At 42.1% G+C, this 21,450-nt stretch overlaps 1 protein-coding gene across 9 annotated transcripts in view; it reads right to left on the bottom strand.

Annotated features, from left to right (window-relative positions):
- The window catches only part of FAM110B (family with sequence similarity 110 member B), a 184,365-nt gene that overhangs the window by 48,140 nt on the left and 114,775 nt on the right, over positions 1–21,450 (bottom strand). The window contains exon 4 of one of the 9 annotated variants that reach the window (XM_059394605.1): positions 15,081–15,124. The exons of the other annotated variants lie outside the window; for them this stretch is intronic. The gene's annotated coding sequence lies outside the window, so the exon portion shown is untranslated. The remainder of the gene's footprint in view (positions 1–15,080; positions 15,125–21,450) is intronic. 9 annotated transcript variants of the gene reach the window in all.

Here is a 21,450-nt window from a genome sequence, read left to right as displayed (position 1 = left end):
ATCACTCTAATTGTATTAGGTAAATTCCTAGGTATTATGTTTAATAATTAACGTGTTAATCATGACCACTTCTTGGTAAGCACATATGATGTCCTCAGGACTGCATTAATGCATCTTATAGGTTTTTATTTTTTAAAAATTATTTATTTGAAGGAGAGCACGAATGAGCTCGAGCAGAAAGGAGGCACAGAGGGAGAGGGAGAAGCAGGCCCCTCACTGACCAGGAAGCCCAGTGCAGGACTTGACCCCAGGACCCTGAGATAATGACCTGAGTCAAAGGCAGATACTCAACACACTGAGCCACCCAGGTGCCCGAGGTTTTAAAATTCAATCTTGCCAATGTCCCTAAAGGAGGAGGCCCACCTCACTGAGTCACACCATCACTCCAGTGCTTTTAAAAAGATATGGGTGATGCATTTTACGTGTTTTTTATTTGAGTAATATGGCTAAGGACCCACGCTAATTATATTTTAGTTCTAAACTCTAACCTTGGTTATTTACTGCTTAGCAAATGGCTATTTACTACTTAGAGTTTACCTTCCTAACTTTTTGTGAAATCAAATAACCATGCTATTTGCTAACAGCTTAAATGCAGAAGTAGAGAAGGTGGAGTGGTTATAAATTGGGTTCCATTAATTTCATTTTCTTTCTGGATACCGCTGACTGCAGAGCTATCAAAGTTACCTGAACTTGGATGGAAATAATGAGAAATAAATTAGAAAGAAGAACGAGCAACATAAGACGGAGATTTCATACTATCTTACGACCCAGAGCATCGGATAGTAGGGATCACGTGCTTTTGATTGCTATTTCTAGAAAAGCCACCAGCCATGCACATAGTAGGCTGAAATAAAATACCAAGCACCCAGCAGAAGATCTAGCACATCATTTTATATTATAAAGACTCAATTAATATGTCAAATGAAAAGCTCCAAAAGTGCCACTGGGAAGAAACTTAACACATTTGAAACTACACTCAAAATGCCTCCTTCTGGGGGCGCCTGGGTGGCTCAGTGGGTTAAGCCTCTGCCTTTAGCTCAGGTCATGATCTCAGGGTCCTGGGATCGAGTCTCGCATCGGGCTCTGCTCAGCAGGGAGCCTGCTTCCTCCTCTCTCTCTCTCTGCCTGCCTCTCTACCTACTTGTGATCTCTGTCTGTCAAATAAATAAATAAAAATCTTTAAAAGAAAAAAAAATTATTAAAAAAAAATGCCTCCTTCTGATTGGAGACTCTGGGGCAACAGCCTGCCAATGCACAACTTAACGAACACACCAGCACTGAACTCTGCTTAGAACGCTAATGTGGCACAAAGGGAAATTAATACAAGGTAGAATTTTAAAGCACAACCAGTAGGTTCATTTCAAACAAATACTGTGGATCTCATTTGCCAAGGAACACTTAGAATTACTGTTTCTTGAATAGTTGGTATACAGCAGTTGTTAGAACAACTAGTTCTCTGCCTCAAGTGTACCCAGAAGCGATAACTGTAGTTTTTTCATTTTTAAGGGTTAGATGGAATTGTGGGACAAATAATCATTTTCAAAGTATGACACCTCAGTAGATCGACGTCTAGTTTCGCGGCACACAGTTTAATCTCTAGCACTTACCAATCTTAGACCAATCATTTTCCAACTGAGAATGGCACAAGGTAAGGTTTCACCACAATTTGCACTTGAAGTATTATTTTTGGGTCCAGGTGACAAGGAGCTCAGGAATGACTAATAAGTTCATTCAACTTGCCCAGGCCTGTTCCAGCTCTGCATCTGAGCTCGCTGGAACTGGAACAGCAGTCAGGAGGCCAAACTGCTGGCTCTGCTAGGCAGTTTGGAGGTGTCTGGAAGCAAGCTGCCGTTAGGAGGGAGGGGGAGATCCTGGTGACAAAGATACATCTCGGGGGGTGAGGGGGAGCACAACCCTCTCCCGCCTGTCCATTCTCAACTGCCACCAGGACCCCTTCTTCCAGGCCACACTCCCTGATGGTATCTCTTGCAGGGACCCTGTCTGACATGTGTTCAATTCAGGATGGGTCTCTGCCTCAGTATAAACAACAAAAAGCTAAAACTATCCCGAAGGCTTTGCTTCCTTCCCCATCTCCATGCTCCTGCTATGCAAAGAAAACAAACACACAGCTGTGCATTTAAGAGGCTCTCTCAGGATTACGGTAATCGCAAGTCCATAGTAAAAGTAATCTGATAAAAACTTGTAAAAACTACAGACACTGCAGGATGGACAAAATGTGTCTTTCATAAGCTCTGAACGCTCCGCCTTCATGATCCACTCACATATAAGGCACCTTTTTTTTTTTTTTTTTTTACTACTTCCCTTCATGCTTTCACTTTAGAATGATGCTATCTGCCTCTATCTTGATTAATTTTAAGCTTCTCACTCCTGTTTACTAAAGAAAAATGACTCATTCAAAGTGATAAAAGGGAGTAGACTTTTTGAAATCGTTTTTCTCCCCCCTCAGTCTCTATCATATTTTGTTTGGCGAGAAATGAAGTTTTCCATTATTTTTTAACAAGAATTATCTTGCTTGTGCCAAAATGTGGTTGCTGAGGTTTAGTGTTTCATGATCTCTCAAGCTTTCGATTGTAGGCACAATCACTAAGTCTAAGAAGAGAAATAGAGCAGTAACCATTTGTCGAGGTGGGGCGCTACCTTTCCTCTGCCAGACCTCAGGCTAGGTGGGATGGATACCTTATATTTATCAGCCTTGCCTAACAGGTATCATTTGTTCCACTTAGCAGATGGGGAAACTGAGGCTCAGAACGTGTAAGGGACTTGCCTGAAGCTGGCCAGCTTGTTGTCAACCTCAGGTCTGGCTATATTCTCACCCTGTGCCCTTGCACTGCTCTAACAGTCATGGAAACACCCATCCCTGGAAGGAGGGACGAGGGGCTGGTCTGGATGTGAGCCAGAGAGGCAGGGAGGAAAGAACACAGCAGGTGCCCTCCTCACCACCTCCAACCCATCCGATGCCAGGCCTCAGGCTGCTTTCATAACAAAACCTCCTTCCTGCTGCGGTGGCAGAAACTGTGTCCCCCGCTGTCGGGAGAAACTGCAGAGAGCCACGCTAGGTTGTGCCAGAGGGATGAAACAGTGAGGGGGAATGAGAGGAGGAAGGATGTTTTGAAAACTCGGCAAGATGGCCTTCATAAAATATGAAAAATAGGCCCAATACATCCAGTCTGTGGCTGTGACAATAAAAACTCGGTCTGGGAAGGTTCTCTGAGGGGATCTCAAAATTTCACTTCACCCTCCTTGGTGGAAAATAATTATGCCAATATCTTCCTAAGGAAATCAGAATGTCTTCTTTTTATTTATTTATTTATTTTTTAATTTTCTATTTTTTATAAACATATAATGTATTTTTATCCCCAGGGGTACAGGTCTGTGAATCACCAGGTTTACACACTTCACAGCACTCACCAAAGCACATACCCTCCCCAATGTCCATAACCCCACCCCCCCTTCTTCCAAACCCCTCCCCCCAGCAACCCTCAGTTTGTTTTGTGAGATTAAGAGTCTCTTATGGTTTGTCTCCCACCCAATCCCATCTTGTTTCATTTACAGAATGTCTTCTTAACGCAGGAAAAATAACAAGCTAGTCATCAGGTGATGAGGTAACAACCAGACTTTGTCTTGACGAAGCTTAAGCCCACCTCTGGGCTTGCCTGTAGAAGGCATGAGTCCCTCAGACCATGGAGACCCACTTGCTATGACAATGACAACGTCCTACAACCTAATTGCCCTCAAGGGAGCAGCCCCCTAAAGGGGCATGGTTAAGCAAGTTCATGTACACAGAAGGTCTAGAAGGTAGGAAGCACCAGCAGCCTCAAGGTTCATTCAGAAAATGTTTACTGAGCATCTACTGTAGATCAGGCAATGAAGAAAATGAACCACATTTATGGTGCTCGTATACCTGATGATAAGTAAGAGGAATAAAGAAAATACATAGTCTGATAAGTATAGCTGCTAACAAGAAAAAGAGAACAAGGAAGTAGCAAGGTGGAAACTAGCTGCCGACTTCAGTAGAAAGAGCTCGGGAAAGTGCTAGGGAGAGAAGGGAAGAGAGATGAGACTGAGTGTTGGCGGCTTATTCCAGGAGCTTTGAGAAGAGGTGATGGCTAGAGGGGAAGTAGGATCAAGAGAGTTTTTTTTTTTTTTTTTTTACCTCTTTAAGATGGTAGAAATGACAGCACATGTGTATGCTGACAGAAAAGATATAGCAGAAAAAGAAACATGAGCATGAGGTAGGAGAGAGGCTTCACACAAACGTGCTGAGAACAGGGACACAAAACCCAGAACTACAAACATTAACACAGGCGCTGAGTAATGGCTTAGAGGAGTCAGAGGTTGTCTGGGACATCTTGTAACTGGCCTGTGACCCTGGAGGAGACCTTTCTGAATGATGATGGCTCTAAAGGAATGGCAGGGGGGAGAGACGCTGTGGGTCCAGGTGGAGGTTATGGACGCCCCCTCAGAGACCATGGGTGGGCATGGGCAGATGCTGCAAGATGGAACACCAGTGTTGTTGCTGTGGGAACGTTCCTTGACTCCACTGAGTCAGCAGCTACCTTCTGGCACAGATAACAGACTGCCACAGAGGCAAAACCTACAAGTGACAAGAAGCGACGACTCTCCCTTTACTGCTTCTTCTGCCAAAAGCAGATCCTCTGATCAATTACAATTTTATCTCCTACAAGACAGAGGAAGAACATATCGCTTCCCTGAATTTGAAGGTTACCAATGGGAAATCAGAGACCCCAGGGAGAAACAGCTCAGAATTCACCGCATATATAATATCAATGGCAGGAAGTCAATCACTAGACAAATACCGACTAAAGCCAACCCTGCACCAGCCACCTATGTAGGTGCTGGACATACTGAGGCGAGTGTGGCATTCACAACATTCCAGAGCGCAGACTGCACAACTCAGAGAAAAGGCAGTGAGATAGGATGGCTGGGTTCTAAGGAAGAACAGCAGGGGGGTAGAGCTAAAGACGGAAAAGTCAGAGTCTAACCCGTAACCATTCCAGTGGTGAGTGGAGGAAAGTCGTCTGAGAGACACCGATGACAGAGGACCAGATGGGCTAAGCAAACAAGGAGGAAAGAGGGGCTCATGGGGCTGCATCCTTCAGGTTCTGGGGTTCCTCCCCTGGCTCCACCCTTTACCGCAGCATCTCCCTGGCCTCCTTGTTCCTGACCTGTGCCATGCAGATGGCAGTAGGACCTACGTTAGCACAGGGGGCAATCCGCCTTAGCCACTGTTCTTTTTAAGGACCTGGAGAAACACTGCTATCTGAGGAAGAACAGAGACTGCAGAGGCGATCTGCAGACTGACTGAAGGAAGAATTTTCGAACAGTTAAGAGTATCCTGCACTGGAACTAAGTCCTCTGTAAAGAATGAGCTTTTCTTCCCAGGAAGGATTTGTGCAAGACACAGGCTTACCATCTGTTCAAGAAATTTTAGAGGGGATCCATGCAGTGGGAAGGAGGGTGTGGCGGGTGAATGGCAAGTGCTTTTTCAACATTTCCCATTGTGTAGATTTAATCTATGTTCAGAGCAAGAAGACAGGAACAGGAGGGCAGAGAATACACAAAGACAGAAGACAAAGTCAGCAGAAACATCTGAAGACAAACTGAAAGAATAATCGAATAGACTATATTAAAAAATATATATTTTTAAAATATTTAAATATATATTTAAAAAAAAACATATATATATATATATATATATATATATATATATATATATATTTATTTATTTATTTATCCCCCCCGGCCCTTGAGAGGGAAAGAGAGAACTCTCTCAAGCAGACTCCCCACTGACTGCACAGCCTGACTGGAGGCTGGACCTCACAACCGGGATCATGACCTCAGCTAAAATCAAAGGTCAGATGTTAACCAATGGAGCCACCCAGGTGCCCCAAGAAAGTGGCAAGAATATTTCTGATATTCAGTTTAAGTCTTCCAAGAAACAGTGAAGAAGAAGAAGAAGGTATGGATGAAGAGGCCTGGATGAAAGAGAGGAAGGAAGAGGGAGATGGACATCTTGTCAACCATGGCCACGGAGACCCAGCAGGGCCTTGTCAGTGGACCACCTTTCTTCCCACACGCTCCAGTGGTTCTGGATCTGTACTGTAGTTGGTGTCTCACATGCTTTATGACCCAGAAATTCTAGTACCTTTTACACAGCGTGTTTCCATATACGGACTGTGCAGAATCCTTCAAGCAGTGTACAGGCTCTGAAGATGCCTTGTGCGTTTATGGGCTGACCATGGACATCACACCTAGGAGCCACGTCTTGGGTTAAGGAATGATTACGGGGCAAGACAGGCGCTGATGACACCAGGAGGTCAGAGGTAGCCTCCGATGTGCTCAAGAGCTGGGAGGTTGACCTTGGTGCATAGGCTAATGGTGTTACGTTTGCTTGCAGAGTATCAGATCATTTTTGAGATCATGTCATTCCAGATTCTTTAGAAAATGTTTATCCACAACTGCAATTTAGAAATGGGAGTCGTTAAATCCTGCAGTCAGGACTTTGCACGCCTGCGATGGGAGGCCGCTGGCTCTGAACTGAACAATATCACTAGGAACCACGGGATGCGATGCCTACATCTCCAAAATGAACATTTTGATTCATGTAACTTCCCCCTCCATTAGCGCAGAGGGAATCTAACTCTTCTGTGATATTCTTTTTTCTTTACTGATTTCTAGAGAGAGAGAGCACTGGATTTTTCTCTTCTGTTTAATAGCTTTAAAGACAGACAAAGGCTTTTAAATGCTCACCTGTTTTATTACTGAGGCTCTCTCGATTTCTCCAATTGTTGTTTCTGGAGCAAAAGGAGGTTAGAGCTTTCTTGTGGATACAAGTATGCCCAGAAAAATATTTCAATAAATGAAGCCAAAATATATATATGTAAAGGCAAAACGACTCCTTTTGTGAAGCTACAACTGACCATTAAATTCAAATTTATCTTAGTGGGAAAGAGGAGAAAAGAAAGTATATACAAAAAGCTATTGTCTGTCTCAGAAGAAAATATCTTAGTAATCCATTTCCAGTTTTTGGACAAAGAACTACTCAATATTCAACTTCTCATTTTTCAATGTCAGCTTTTTCAAATATTCTGATAAATACTATAAAGTGACCTACTTCCCCTGACACCTATGAAAAGTAACGTTGTCATTCCAAAATCCATCTCCACTTGCAGGGCAAAAGACAGCACTTCCATAGTCACCCTTCTCTGACAGATGGGAAAGCTCTTTAGCTAAACCTCTTTTCTCCCCCCCCGCCCCCCAAAAATGATCTATTAAATGTTGCCTTGCAGCTGGATAATTTAATATAATCCTTGGGTCCAACTCTCTAGCTAGAACTGGAATGTTACGGTATACTGGGAATATTAGAAAATATAGCCTTGCATGGGGGTAATGCCTCCTGGGTGGCTCAGTCACTTAAACATCTGACTCTTGATTTGGGCTCAGGTCGTGATCTCAGGGTTGGGAGATGGAGCCCAGAGTCGGGCTCTGTGCTGAGCATGGAGCCTGCTTCAGATTCTCTCTCTCCCTCTGCCCCACTCTCCTGCCTCACCTCCGTCCTCTCTCTCTCTCTCTCAAAACAAACAAACAAACAAACAAAACAGCCTTGTAGGAAAGCAGGTAGCAAAAAGGATTATGGTGATTTTTAAGAAGTAGGGTTATCTGAGAAAGATGTTGGTCTGAGTCCCTTAGAATACTGAGGAAGGCAGCAAGACCTCTGACTGCAGGGCAGACTCTGGACTCAAGTTGGTGTATGTTTCAATCCTGCTTCTGTACGATCTGGTCCTGTGACTTTGGCTGAGTAAATTCCCTCCATGCACTTCTGCTTTTCTGTCACAGAGATGACAAGAGCACCTTCTTCCCAGTGTGGACATGAAGGTTATGGTGGGCACTCAGGATGGCAGCACGAGGCATGGCACACAGAAGCTACTGCCTTCAAGTTTTACAGGAAAAGTGTTACTACTGACTGAAAGTATTTTTTTTAAAAGATTTATTTATTTGAGAGAGAGAGAAAGGGTGCATGCAGGCATGTGAGTGAGGGAAGAGGGAGAGAAAATCTCAAGTAGACTCCCTGCTGAGCGCAACAATCCCACCACCCTGAGATCATGACCTGGGCCAAACTAAAAGCCAGATGGATAGCCAACTGAGCCACCCAGGCGTCCCTTTAATTTGAAGTATTAAAAAAAGTACTTGGTAGTGTTGGAAAATCATTTCCCTGGTCAAGCCATCATTTTTAAAATGTGGAAATTCTAGATGTCCCTGTTAAAAAAAAATGCAGGAAAATGGAAACTGTATTTATAAAAAAATCTTTCTGGGATTTTGGGGGGCATTAAATCTGCTTAGAAATTTGGGGATAATTGACATCTTTACTAAACTGAATTTTTCAGTTTATTAATATGATATGTCTTTCCTTTTATTTATATCATCCCAGATTTCTTTGTCAGAGTTTTACAGCTTTCAAAATATAAGGCCTATATGTACTTTGTTAGCTTTACCCTTAAGTATTTTGTTTTTTTAGCCATTTTAGATAATAGTGGATTTTTAATTTTCTATGCACTCGTTATTGCATTCATTTTTAGTATACAGAAATGTAATTAACTTCTGTATGTTGATCTTATACCCTGCAACCTTGCTGAATCTGTTTTTTAGATTTTTAAATTTTAATTTTTGATATTTTCAGAGTAGACAATCATGTCAGACAATATAGAGGACAAAGAAGAAGCAGATAGAAGCAAAGTAGTTTAAATGCAACTTTGTGCAAGACGGGAAGAGTACCAAGCAAAACCTTGTATCAGTTACATGCAAACACACATAAGGTTCTTTTAAAACTTACATGGAAAGACAAAGGAACTATAGGAGGTAAAACAATATTGAAAAAGAATGTAGTGAGAGGAATCACTCTTCTTATTTTTAGGATTTATCAAATAACAACAGTAATAAAGACTGTGTGATACTGCAGAGGGACAGACATACAGATCAATGGAACGGAACGAGAACCCAAATATAGTGCAAGTATCCCTCACACACAAGTATGGTCACCTGATTTTTTTTTTTTTAAGATTTTTAAATTTATTTGACAAACAGAGATCACAAGTAGGCAGAGAGGCAGGCAGAGAGAGAGGGGGAAGCAGGCCCCCTGCTTAGCAGAAAGCCTGATGTGGGGCTCAATCCCAGGACCGTGGGATCATGACCTGAGACTTTAACCCACTGAGCCACCCAGGTGCCCCCGGTCAGCTGATTTTGACAAAGATTCCACAGTGACTCAATGAAGGAAGGACGGTCTTTTCAACAAATGGTGCTGAAGAAACCGGACATCTATAGGCCAAAATATGAATCTGGACCCAAACTTCCTATCTTATGCAGAAATTCAGAAAGGATCATAGATTTACTTGGAAGACATAAAGCTAGAGAATTTTAAGGACATAATAGAGGTTCTATTATGAGAATAGAGAATCTTTGGGATTCTGGGGTTTGGTGAAAGGTTCTTAGATAGAACAACAAAAGTATGATCCAAAAAAGAAAAAAATGGATTAACTAGACTTACCAAAATTAAAAAATTTCTGCTCTGTGAAAGACCCGGTTACAAGGATTAAAAGATAAGCTACAGACTCAAAATACTTGCAAAATATGTATCTGACAAAGGACTCCTATCTAGAACATACAAATAACTCGAAACTCAACTTTAAAAAAACCCAGACAGTTCAACTGGAAAATGTGCAAAAGATACAAAGAAGCAGTTCAACAAAGAGGGCATATGAAGGGCAGACAAACAGGTGAAAAAGATGTTCCACATCCCTGACCACTAAGAGGACAGAGTTCTCTCTACACACTTGTTAACGGCCACTAAGATAAAAACGTGCTATCACCAAGATCATGCTGGTAAGTCTGCAGAGAAACTGGATCACAGTATGCAACGAGTGGGAATATTACGTGGTAGAGACGCTCTGGAGAACAGTTGACAGGTTTTTTTTTTTTTTTTTTTTTTTTAGCCAGGTGTAAACTTACATAGAACCCAGGAATTGTACTCCTGGGCATTTATTCCAGGGAAATGCAAACCAAATCCATATAAGACTTATCCACACTTGTTCACAGTAGCTTAATTTGTAATAGTCAAAAACTTGAAAAATGCCCCTTAGTGGGTGAATGGTTAATTAAACTTCAGCATATCCAGAATGTGGAATGCTAGTCAGAAATCACAAAGAACTACTGATTCATGCAACAAGTTGGATGGATCTCAAAGGCATTTACATTGAGCGAAAAAAGCCAATATCCAAAAGTCATATACTAAATGATTCCATTTATATGACATTGTCAGTTACGTAACTGCAGAGATGGAGAACACATATATGGTCGTCAGGGGTTAGGGAGGGGTGCGTGTGTGTGCGTGCGTGTGTGTGCGTGTGTGTGTGTGTGTGTGTATTTAAGGGAGTATGGAAAGGGAGACCTTTGTGAAATAGAACAGTATCTTGATTGTGGTGGTTATGTGAAATTACACACGTGAGAAAGTAAAGTATGTATGTCATTACACATACATACTGTCATGATGTCCATTTCCTGGCTTTGATACTGCACTATAATTATATGACACAACCATGAGGGGAGGTAGGGAGTGTGCTGGGAGGGCATTTCTATTATCTTTGTAAATTTCTTTTAATCTATAATTTCAGAATAGAAAGTGGGAAAAAAAAAAGCCTGCTCAGGATGTGGGGGGAATACCCACTCTGTTCCCCCAAATAAATGAACAATTACTATTTTAAAAAGAACACAGATTAAAAAATAACAGGTTAAACTATAACAGAAATGAACATGTTTATCAGATTAGGAGACATTTTCTATGAAGAAATAAGCTTTAACATTTTCCATATTTTAAATACTGAAAAAACAACCCAAGACTCAAATTTTGGCCTCAAAAACATAAAGATGGGACTGTGTTTTCTAAACTGTTATGAGATTCTAAAATGAAACCTTGTTTTGGAAAAAAAAAGTACCTCTTCCTTTTTACAGTTCAGATTCTGGCATTGAAATATGTTATTAAAATAGTACTGAAAACAATAAGGCATTAACATATGAACTTACTCATGCTTGGGAAGATACCAAGTTGGAAGTATATGAGTTTAGAAGTAAAATAAAATAAAATAATACATTCATAGTGTTCTTTGAAATTGTTTCTCAAAACTATTTTCAAGGAAAAATTACATCTAATTCATATAGAACAATTCTAGATTTTCAATGATTTCCTACTCCTGACTGAAGTGCTTTAAACTTATTTTAACAACAAATTAAAAAGAAAAAAAAATAGCATCAAAGAAAAAGGATTTTGGGCAGAACTGACTTCTTGGTCTACAAAACTTAAAAGGAATGAATCATTTTTCTTTTTAAATTCCCCAGTTCCTATAACTGACTTAGAAGAACAGGATTCGGTCATCTCATATATGACATTTCCTAAGTGTTCCTCATTCATTCTCTATATTAAATGACCATTCTAACAGAGATGTGTGTTAAAGTCAGAGGCAAAGCTTTAAAAACACGTGCTTTGCAAATTTAAGTTCTGTTAAGAATGGAAAGCTGCTCTAGAATTGGTGACGCAAAACAAAACAAAACAAAACAAAAAAAAACCCAACAATTTTCCTACCCTCTGGCATATCTCAAAACGTACCAGGCCAGTGGAGGGTGTCTTCCCCTTTCTGCCTTCGCCTACCTTTACATGCGTCACCGGGGTGCACGCTATTATTTCTGGGACTGAAAGAGCGCAAGCAAAGATCATGAACAAAGTTAGGTGTGTAGCATAATATGGAATTCCAATTTCTACATCTAGCTTGTCTATGAGCTCTGTTTGGCTTTGGGAATGCAACTTTTTTGGTAGATAGTGCAACCCAAGAAGGAATCCATTAGAACTTTTCTGAGCAATGGTCCATTATACTTTGCTATCAAGAAAGCTGAGGATTTCACAGTAGATTTTATCATCAGAAGGGACTTAAGAGACCCATCTGGTCCAATTCACTTTATTTCAGGATGACTGAGTACCCTAATTCACCTAGTACTAAAGGTTCTGACAGTATATGGATAGCCTCTAATCTGCAGGTTAGGCTCTAATCAAGCCTATTTATTTAGACCTAGTGGCCAAGAAGATGTTCCTTGGGAACCCTGTCTTCCCTTTAAGAGCTGAATATTTCCATTATTATCTTCTGTATATCGACACTCTTCTTAAATAACAGGGATCCTCTCTCCAGAATAAGATGTGAAAAAAGATAAAAGAGAGATAAAGCAAGGAAGATTAGCAGAGCATATAAAATTAAAGAGACCTTTTTCCTACATGGATATCATAACCTCCTCAAGAATCAGAAGAACACATTTTCTATAAAAATAGAACAAAACTGAATCTCTGTCACAAACACTAGTAATTAACTTAGAAATCTGCTTTTATTCTGTCTTCCAAAGCAAGTCTGTATAGCAAGAAATGGTGTGGCGGAGTCTACAATCAGGACAGCTATGGAAACAAGTCTGGCGCAGCTGACAAGTTCTCTCTCAACTGATCTTTAAAAAGCACAAGTCATGTTAATTAAATAATTTATAATTAGTATCAGTGTATAAAATCTTTACCCTGTCATGTTGATATGTTACAGAATTTAGCATTTTCTGCACAATGGTTTCTAAAGATGGAAGCATCATATGGAGAATATAGCTAGCAACTGCTATAATTTGAATAATGTGAAATATATATATAAAGAAAGTGGAAGAAATCCCAAATGTTACTTTTGGTTCAAGATGGCAGCCTGACTTCTTTTACCTCCTTTCACTCCCCACATCTTGTTAAAATGAGTATAAAGGGGTGCCCGGGTGGCTCAGTGGGTTAAAGCCTCTGCCTTCGGCTCAGGTCATGATCTCAGGGTCCTGGGATTGAAACCTGCATCGGGCTCTCTGCTCAGCCGCGAGCCTGCTTGCCCCTCTCTCTCTGCCTGCCTCTCTGCCTACTTGTGATCTCTGTCTGTCAAATAAATAAATAAAATTTTAAAAATAAATAAATAAATAAAATGAGTATAAACTAATAAAAATGGCAAAAAGAGCAAGAGACCCAAAGCAGAGGGATGAGTAGAAGCTAACCCAACAGGACAGTGGAAATGGCATCTAAGTGTGCTGGAAGATCCCAGTGACAAGTGAATTTTCTTGGCAACATCCCCAAAGAGGCAAGACCCTGGCACACGACAGGCCCATCGGGGGGGTGGTGTGTGTGGCTAGTAAGCAGGCTAAAAATACAGATCCTGTGAAACTCCAAACACAATACTGGGGGGTCCTTGAGCCCCCCCATGATGGGGAACAGAGGCAAGACCCCACTGCACCTCGGTGAGCCCCCACAGGACTGAGTGACAGCGAAGGTGACAAGTGGTGGGGCGTTTGTCTCACTTCTTCTGCCAAGCTGTCCATGCCAGCAGCCAGATACAGGATGCTTTCTGGGAAGGACTGTTTTTTCCCTTGGAAGAAACTCATCAGCCCAGGTGTGTGTGTGTGTGTGTGTGCGTGTGTGTGCACACACGCGTGCACTGGGCAGAGGGAAAGGCATACCTCGGGAAGTTTAGGGGTTCCAATCTGGAGAAAGCTGGATTAGGATGGGATTCAATATAGTACATTCTGCCATCGACAGGTCTTACCTTCTTCCCCTGAGATCCTGATCAGGTTCTCAGTAACTCCCTTTTAAGTGGTAATGGGCAGCCAAGCCTCCAACATGAAAGCCAGAGACCCAAATAATCGAACAGAAAAAAGGAACCTGGAGGAAAACAAGGTATTCAAAGGACATCTGAAGAAAATTCAAAAGGCCTAGGAAATTGTCTAGAGAAATAAGTAAAGCTATTGCAGCCCTAATATAAAAACCAAATGCTCCTTAAAAAAATAAATAAATAAGAGTTGGAGATTAAATATTTAACCGAAGTAAAGATTCCATAGGAGGATTTGAAGGAAAATCAAGCAACTCTCCCAGAAGGTAGAGCAAAACAAAAACCAACCAAACAAAACAAATAAACAAACAATGAAGTTAGGAAATAGCTATGAAAAAAGTGATAAAAATGAGATGCTCTATCCAGGTCTAGTAATATTACTAAATCTAGTAATAAACATTTTAGGCAAAGAGAATAGAGGTTAAGGCAGGGAGACACTATTTAAGAATTTAATAATTCTTAAAAAAATTTAAAAAAAATTAGTCATGGAGGGACACAGGCATCTGAAGCCAGGAAGAGCAGTTCAAAGAACAAATGAAGAAAAGAATAAAGAAACAATCCACAGGAAGTCACATCACTGTGAAATCTCAGAACTCAGGACAAATAGGAGATCTTTTTAAAAAAGCTTCACGAGATAAACAGAACACATACAGGAACCAGAATGGCACCGCACTTCTTCAGAGCATTCCAGTGAACAGTGGTGCCTTGTCTTCAAAACTGGGGGAAAATGCTCGTTTAACCTACAATCATATGCCCAGGCCATCCTTCTTCAAGCACAGAGAGAATAAAGACATGTTTTAGGCATGTAGGGATTCAAAAGTACACCTCCCAGGCAAACTTTATTTACGGAGCTCATAGAGGATGTGCTTTGTCAGATGGGAGAATAAACCCAGAAAGGAAAGACACAGGAATCCAAGAAAAGGAAAGATCTCCCAACCCTTTCTCCCCCGAACCCTCTCCCCACACCGGCCCCCTCCGCCAAGGGCCAAGGGAGGCTCTAGCGTTGTGTTGAGAAGTCACCGCCATAGCAGCTGTGGGGTAGCTTAGAGAGTAACTGGCCTGGAAATGACCCTGGGGGATAAAGAGCCTCAGGAAGGAGGCGTGTTTGAGTTTCTGTGAAATATTATTCAAAGGCATATGGCAGAAACGTTGGAACATTTGGGAAAAAATGGGCTCTAGGTATATCAGGAAAGAAGGCATTAAGGCAAAAGGAGGCCACAAGTAACTCTACGAAACAGGACAGTTTTCTAAAAGAAAGGAGGTAGGCTTCTAGTACATGTACTATGTGGGATGGGTAGCTATATTATACTGTTTATAATCAAATTAACTTACAAATAAACTATGAGGACTCCAACCTTAATATAGTTGTCTGATGTCTGGCATATTCCCAGGGCAAGTCATGAAAAAAAAGAAACAATGAAAAGTGAGTTTAAATTATTACTGCATCACATCTGCATATAGCCCAGGTTAAATTTTTTACATTTAAGATTTTCAATATGGAGCATTCTCACATGGATGTGTGAAGTCTGGGACCCTGATCTTGACTGAAGACCAAACCACCTTTCCTTAGTTGGCAGAACCCTACCAGACTTCTCAGACCCACATCACAACACACGGAAGGTTTTGCTGCACTGTTATAACATCCGTGAGATGACTGAAGTGGCCGTGCACGCACATGGTCAAAGGACATCACTGATCTTCCGGTTTGCAGGAGCCAAGGTTTGAGGGATGGAAGGAGCAACGGGTAAGGGAGGAGAGAAGCGTGTTTCTCACAGGCCTCCAAAGCAGCTTCCCTCCGAGCATCCCCTAACCTAGTGCTTCTCAGGGAGGGACACTCTGAATCACTAACCCTTGAACTCCATCTCCACGTGGATGCTGTTCCGGCAGGCGAGGGGTGTGTCTGTTGAACAAAGTTCACAGCGGATTCTGAGTCCAGACACCCCTCCGGGATTTTCAGTCACGGCCCCCTCGTCCTCCAGTCTCATGGCTCGGTTACATCCCTTCTTGTTTCCTCACTGTGGGAACTTCATGGATCCCAGAGGCATCTTCTTAAAACGCGAGATTGTTTATAACATGGCTTTGGGGCAGATAAATCCAAACCCCAACAGTCTGGGCGAGGTATTCCCTCCCCTTGAGTTCCCCAGCAGCTCGTTCCCTGTGGATTATCTTTATCCACAGCAATGGAGCCGCCGTGCTGGAGATCCAGAAGTCTATAAGCCAGTATTCTAATACAAAAATAAACTGCAGAGAAAAGAAGTTCACCTGCTGAAATACAAGAGGTACTCCCTGAGGTACACTTCCCGGAATGTCTCCTGGTTAGATAATAGTTATCAGTGGGGTTGTTCTCTCATTCCTACATCCCCCATCACTCCTCACTATTAAGCAGTTGTTAGGGCATTCTACACAAGAATAGTTAGATTGGGAAGACCAGAAGGGAAACGCCCAGAAAAAGTGATTTCCCAAAGCAATCTCAATAAGAAAGCAATGTGGCATGTACAGGGTGTACAGAATGATAAATATTTATGAGCAAATGCATTTTGTCTATCTTCTTTAAATATGCTCAGGCCATGTGCATTTCCTCAGCCCTCGTTCAATCAGAAATCATATGCCCTTGCGGAAGGTGCCCTTGGAGTCACTGAGTCGCAGACACAAGGCCGGGAGATAGGATGTTTTGCTCACTTGTTCAGTGACCGTAGGAATAGTGACTGAAAGTATGAACTTGGACTTCAGACAGAAGCTGGCTTCACTCTGGGCTCTCCTGCTTACTGGAGGCACATCCCTGATGCAGATTATGGCTTTCTTGACAGTAAAGGCATGACACATATCACCTATCCTACCAGATGGACACAGTTAAGGGCGTAACACGTACAAAGCACTTAGAACCCTGCCAGGCACCGCAAGCACCAAAGGGCAAACTGGTCCCAGCAAGCAGCCATTCTCCTTGCACGGGGCAGCCTGGGAAGAGGTACAGTCAAGAGAATGTCTGAGAAAACAGGTCAGCGGGAGGAATTAAAACCATCAGAGTTGTCGAATACATGCTAAGGCGATTGCTGCAGAAAGACTACAAGGACCCTCAAGAAAAGTAAAATATGTATTTCTCAAAATATATATTTCTCAAAACCTTGCCAATGAGAAGCTGGTTATTTGGAGTATTAGATCTTCTATCCCAAAGAGAAATTTAAAAACCACCATTTCCCCAACCCAGATGAAGAGAAAACGAAGACAAAAGAGAGCACGCATACAAACTTTCTTCAGAGATGCTACCTGATTTTTACTTGTTCTATCCTGAATTTCAGTTCAGCCATCCTGAGACAGTGGGCATGGAGATGGGCACTCAACAGAGTTTCTTTGGCTACCAGAGGGATACTGTTATCTTCCTCGTTCAGAGGAATCATGAATAATACTAATTCTGAATGTTTAAAGTAATATATAGGAATAACGTCTGCAGGCAATGTTAAAATGAGAATCTAAAAATGAGATTATAAGGCTGGAAGCACAAATATGGTTGAATGGTTTTGTAGCTGTATCATTATTACTATTATTACGTGTTTTAGAGTAGAAAAGGTAAAAGGTTTTCTGCAGTCCGTGACAAACTAACACCTGAAATTGTACCTGTAAAAAAGAGGTACTTTGCTAACCATATTTGGGTTCAGAGAGGAATTTTTGGAATGGCATGGAAGGGGTTCACAGAAGCAGCTACAGATCCTGTTGTTTTGCAGCTGAAAATCCAAATGTGCTGAGTAAAGCATCCTTCTTCACTCTGTCTCTAAGGAAGCATCCTACCATGGCCATCCTCTCCCCTCCCCGAGAACTCTCTGCTTAGAAGTCACCAGTAGTACGAAGCTTTCCATTAGCCACTTAGCTAAACTTCCCCGCACTGATCTGACACAGCACTCCGACCTGACATTTGGTCTCCATCATGTCCTGCAATAACATGTGACCGGTTTTGGAATAGGAAGCATTTGAAATCTGAAATGCCCTTTTCATGGTCAGTAAGACACCAGAGCTTTCTGGCTCTTGAGATGTGAATGATGCTTGCTTCTTGACTGGAGAAGCAGAGATCGGCGTTTCTGGGACAGTACATGGTCCTTCATCAAATTTACGAAAAATGATGTCATGGAACAAGGTCAGGAGAGAGAGGAGGAAAGAGAAAAGGAATATATCAAATTAAGACTCTTGAGATTATGGAAATGGCATTATTATCAATATGGAAATTGATGGTAACTAGGTAAACATTTTTTTTTTTTTAAATTTAAGGTTAATGACATTTGTTCACATAGGATATATCTTTTCCATATCTAAGGAATTCACTCTAGAATCTTTCGGATACTTTTTTTGGAGGTCAAGAGATTTCACGGGATTGCATAAGTATTTATAGAGATAGATATACTTTTTGATTTACATTTTTTTAAATTATTTTTAAATCTTTCATTTATTTATTTGAGAGAGACAGAGAGAGAATGAGTGGGAAGAGAGTGGGCAGGAGCAAATCCCAAGCTTACTCCATGCTCAGTGTGGAGCCCTATGCCAGGCTTGATCCCACAACCCTGAGATCATGACCTGAGTCAAAATCAAGAGTGCTTAACCAACTTAGCCACCCAGGCGCCCCTTGATTTAAAGTTTTAAAATGTTGTCTCATATTTAATCTCTCTTTTTTTTTTCCCTAAAGAAACAGGCAACGTAAGTGCCTAGTAAGTCTAATGCAGATTAAATAAGGAAATTGCAAAAATGCCTTTTGGTTACACACTATGTTTATTGGTATACATATTCATGAGGTGCCTCATAAATAGTAGTAATGACTACAGAGATGACTCCAAGATGGTGCTTACGTGCACCAGGACTGTTCAAGGTGCTCAATGAATATGAACAGATGTCCTCCTATGGCAGTCAGGAGGGGTTCTGCCTATCCTTTACTTTACAACTGAAGAACCTGAGGCCCTAATGTGTTACCATGTCCAATAGTTTGCTCAAGGATGTGCCCGCCTGGCCCCAGACAGGAAGACATGGGGGCCAGAATGCAGAGAAGGCAATCTGGCTCCACACCGCATGCCTCTGAGGATCACATTGGGCCAACAAAGAAATGGTGGTGCTGAGAGGCTAAGCCCCACCCCTCCCCCACCAACTTGCCCCCAACCCCAGATATCTGCCATCCCCACTTTGGCAATCATTCTATGGCTCTGGCCTCTGCAGCTTTCCCCCTTTCTAAGTTTTCTCTGGCTCTTTTCCTGAATGTTGGTTCAGGGATCGTCCCACTGGGGAGGAAACTCGAACAAACGCCTCTTTGTTCCCGTATCTGTGTCCAGCTGCCACCAAGAAAGCACTGCCCGGAATCCTATCAGCTCTTCTCATGTAGCTCAGCTTGCCTTCTGCTTTATTAGACTCACAGAAACCACTTCACTTAGGTTCCCTAATTGGTTTACCTGCTATTGATTTTTTTTTTTCCTTGCTTAAGGGATTCTGGATAGGACTAGCACACACACAAAAAATGCTGTGAAATAAACCTGCCACTAAAGAGACTCTTTGCTTTAAGCCATCCCATGGGGTCCTCAGACATGTGCTTTCTGGCCTCCTCACTCAGTTTTCTTTAGGTCTTGAGGGAGCTGCTACACTTACACTCCCAGAGGCAGCCCCCAAATGTTGTGTGCATTGAACTAAGGGGAAGCTTGAAATGGTTTGCAGTTAACAAACCATTCCAGACACTCTACAGGGTCTTATAACCCCCAGCCTCCAGAACCCAGAATTACAAACCTGAAATGGAAGAGATTTTGGACAGGAACAAATAAAGTAATTTACCTGTCTTCTCCTTATCTCCTAATAGGCTAAATATTCATTCTTCATCATCTCTGGGTTGACTGTCACGATACATCCAAATGTCAGTGTGTGTAAGGAAGAGGGCTCCCAAGACCTTCAGAATAGGCTTTTATCCTACTGATGGGTTACTGAACATTAAAAGTCTCAAGGCAATTATCTGGTCTGAATTTTAGGGTTGGTGTATTTGCATGTTCAACAGATACGGTAGCTCCTTCCACATTCAGGCAATGTTCTCTATGTCAGACTCACTGACTCTTCAGCCTCACTGAAGAAGGGGCCTCTAAGCAGAGTTTGGAAGGAGGTGAGAGGGTGATCACAGACATGGTGTGGAAGGAGGTGGACCACCTAAGGGGCATGACCTTGCCATGCTGTGGGATTTATAAATACCGCAACCACCTCCACAGGGGCATGGGGGCCACTGTTGTGCTGAGCTGGGATCTGGACCCAGGAGTTAGCTGGGGTTCTTTGGAATAGGTTGTAGGGCCCAGAATGGAAGCAAGGATCAGTAAAGAGACCACTTCAATGATCCCAGGGGTCTGGCCTCAGTAACAGCAGTGTGGTCATGAGAACAGTCATTTTCTGGAAATATATTGAAGGTGGAGCCCAGAGGATAATCTAACCTTTATTTACTTACTGTTTGTCTCCATGCTAGTATTAAGTTGCACTGGAGCAGCCTTGGTCTGTTTTGCCCTCTGCATCTCCATAGCCCAGAACAGTGCCTGGCACATAGGAGTCCGTAAATAACTGCTGAATAAGTCAATGAACTTGCCAGAGTTTGAAGCGTCCCCAAGAGGCTAAACTGGGATTCCAATCCAGGGATTTCACACTCCCAAGTTCTAGCTCATAATCACTATGCTATTCTGCTTCTAATAACAGAACTGTTTACCAGGAATTTACAAAAAACTTTTCCCCCCACTCTAAGTTGTACTCAGAGTAATGAGGATAACTCAACATTTGAATAAGGCACACTCTATCGCTAGCCACCTGTGCACAGTACTGACATCTGGAAGCTAAGGGTCAGAAACAAGGGAAAAGTCCCAAGAAGCTCCTACATACTCTGACATGATCTTAGTACAGCCCTGGTTAGTGTGCGTGTGTGTGTGTGTGTGTGTGTGTGTGTGATTTACTCTTTGGTAAAGGTACTATATTAATAGCACTCCATAGCTACACAAAAGACATATGAGGGAAATTCCTTTTTGCAGTTCTAAAGAAAATGGAAAACAAGCCCAGGAAGCAATCTGCAGGAAACTGAATGGGGTGGGGCATCGGGGTGGGCACAGGTAGGTGAGCAGTGGAATATTTTTAAAATATGGTGTTAGTCAAGATGAGTCACAGATTCTAGGGAAAACAGATTTTCCTAGAACTTACAGTTATGCAACTACAAATTAAAACAACAACAAAGTCTGCAAGAGAGGAACAGGTAATCTGAGAGCACTCAGTTCCCCTAGAGGTCTGACGCCAGTGAAGACAATCGCTCCTGCTGCCCTTATTCAGAGGACTGCACACGTCCAGTCTGGAGAGGCACCTGGTGGGTTGAGATACTGCCTCTACCTAACTCGCTAAATATCCTTTGGCAAGATACTTGAATTCTCTGTATCTCAAACTCTTCCTCTGTCAGAAGAGATAAAATATTACCCATCTCCTAGAATTATGTCAGGATTAACTCTATTAATACAGACAAAACATTTTTATTTATTTAAAAAGATTTTATTTATTCATTTGACAGAGAGAGAGAGAGAGAGAGAGAGAGAGAAACAGAGAGAGCACAGGAGGGGAAGAAGGAGAAGCAGATTCCCCACTGAGCTGGGAGCCCGACATGGCACTTGATCCCAGGACCTAGAGATCAAGACCTGAGCTGAAGGCAGATGCTTAAACGTCTGAGCCATCCAGG

The sequence above is a fragment of the Mustela nigripes genome, chromosome 3, assembly GCF_022355385.1.
Source record: "Mustela nigripes isolate SB6536 chromosome 3, MUSNIG.SB6536, whole genome shotgun sequence".
Taxonomy (NCBI): domain Eukaryota; kingdom Metazoa; phylum Chordata; class Mammalia; order Carnivora; family Mustelidae; genus Mustela; species Mustela nigripes.
Note: the sequence above shows the minus strand (reverse complement) of the source record. Positions and strands in the feature narration are given on the sequence as shown.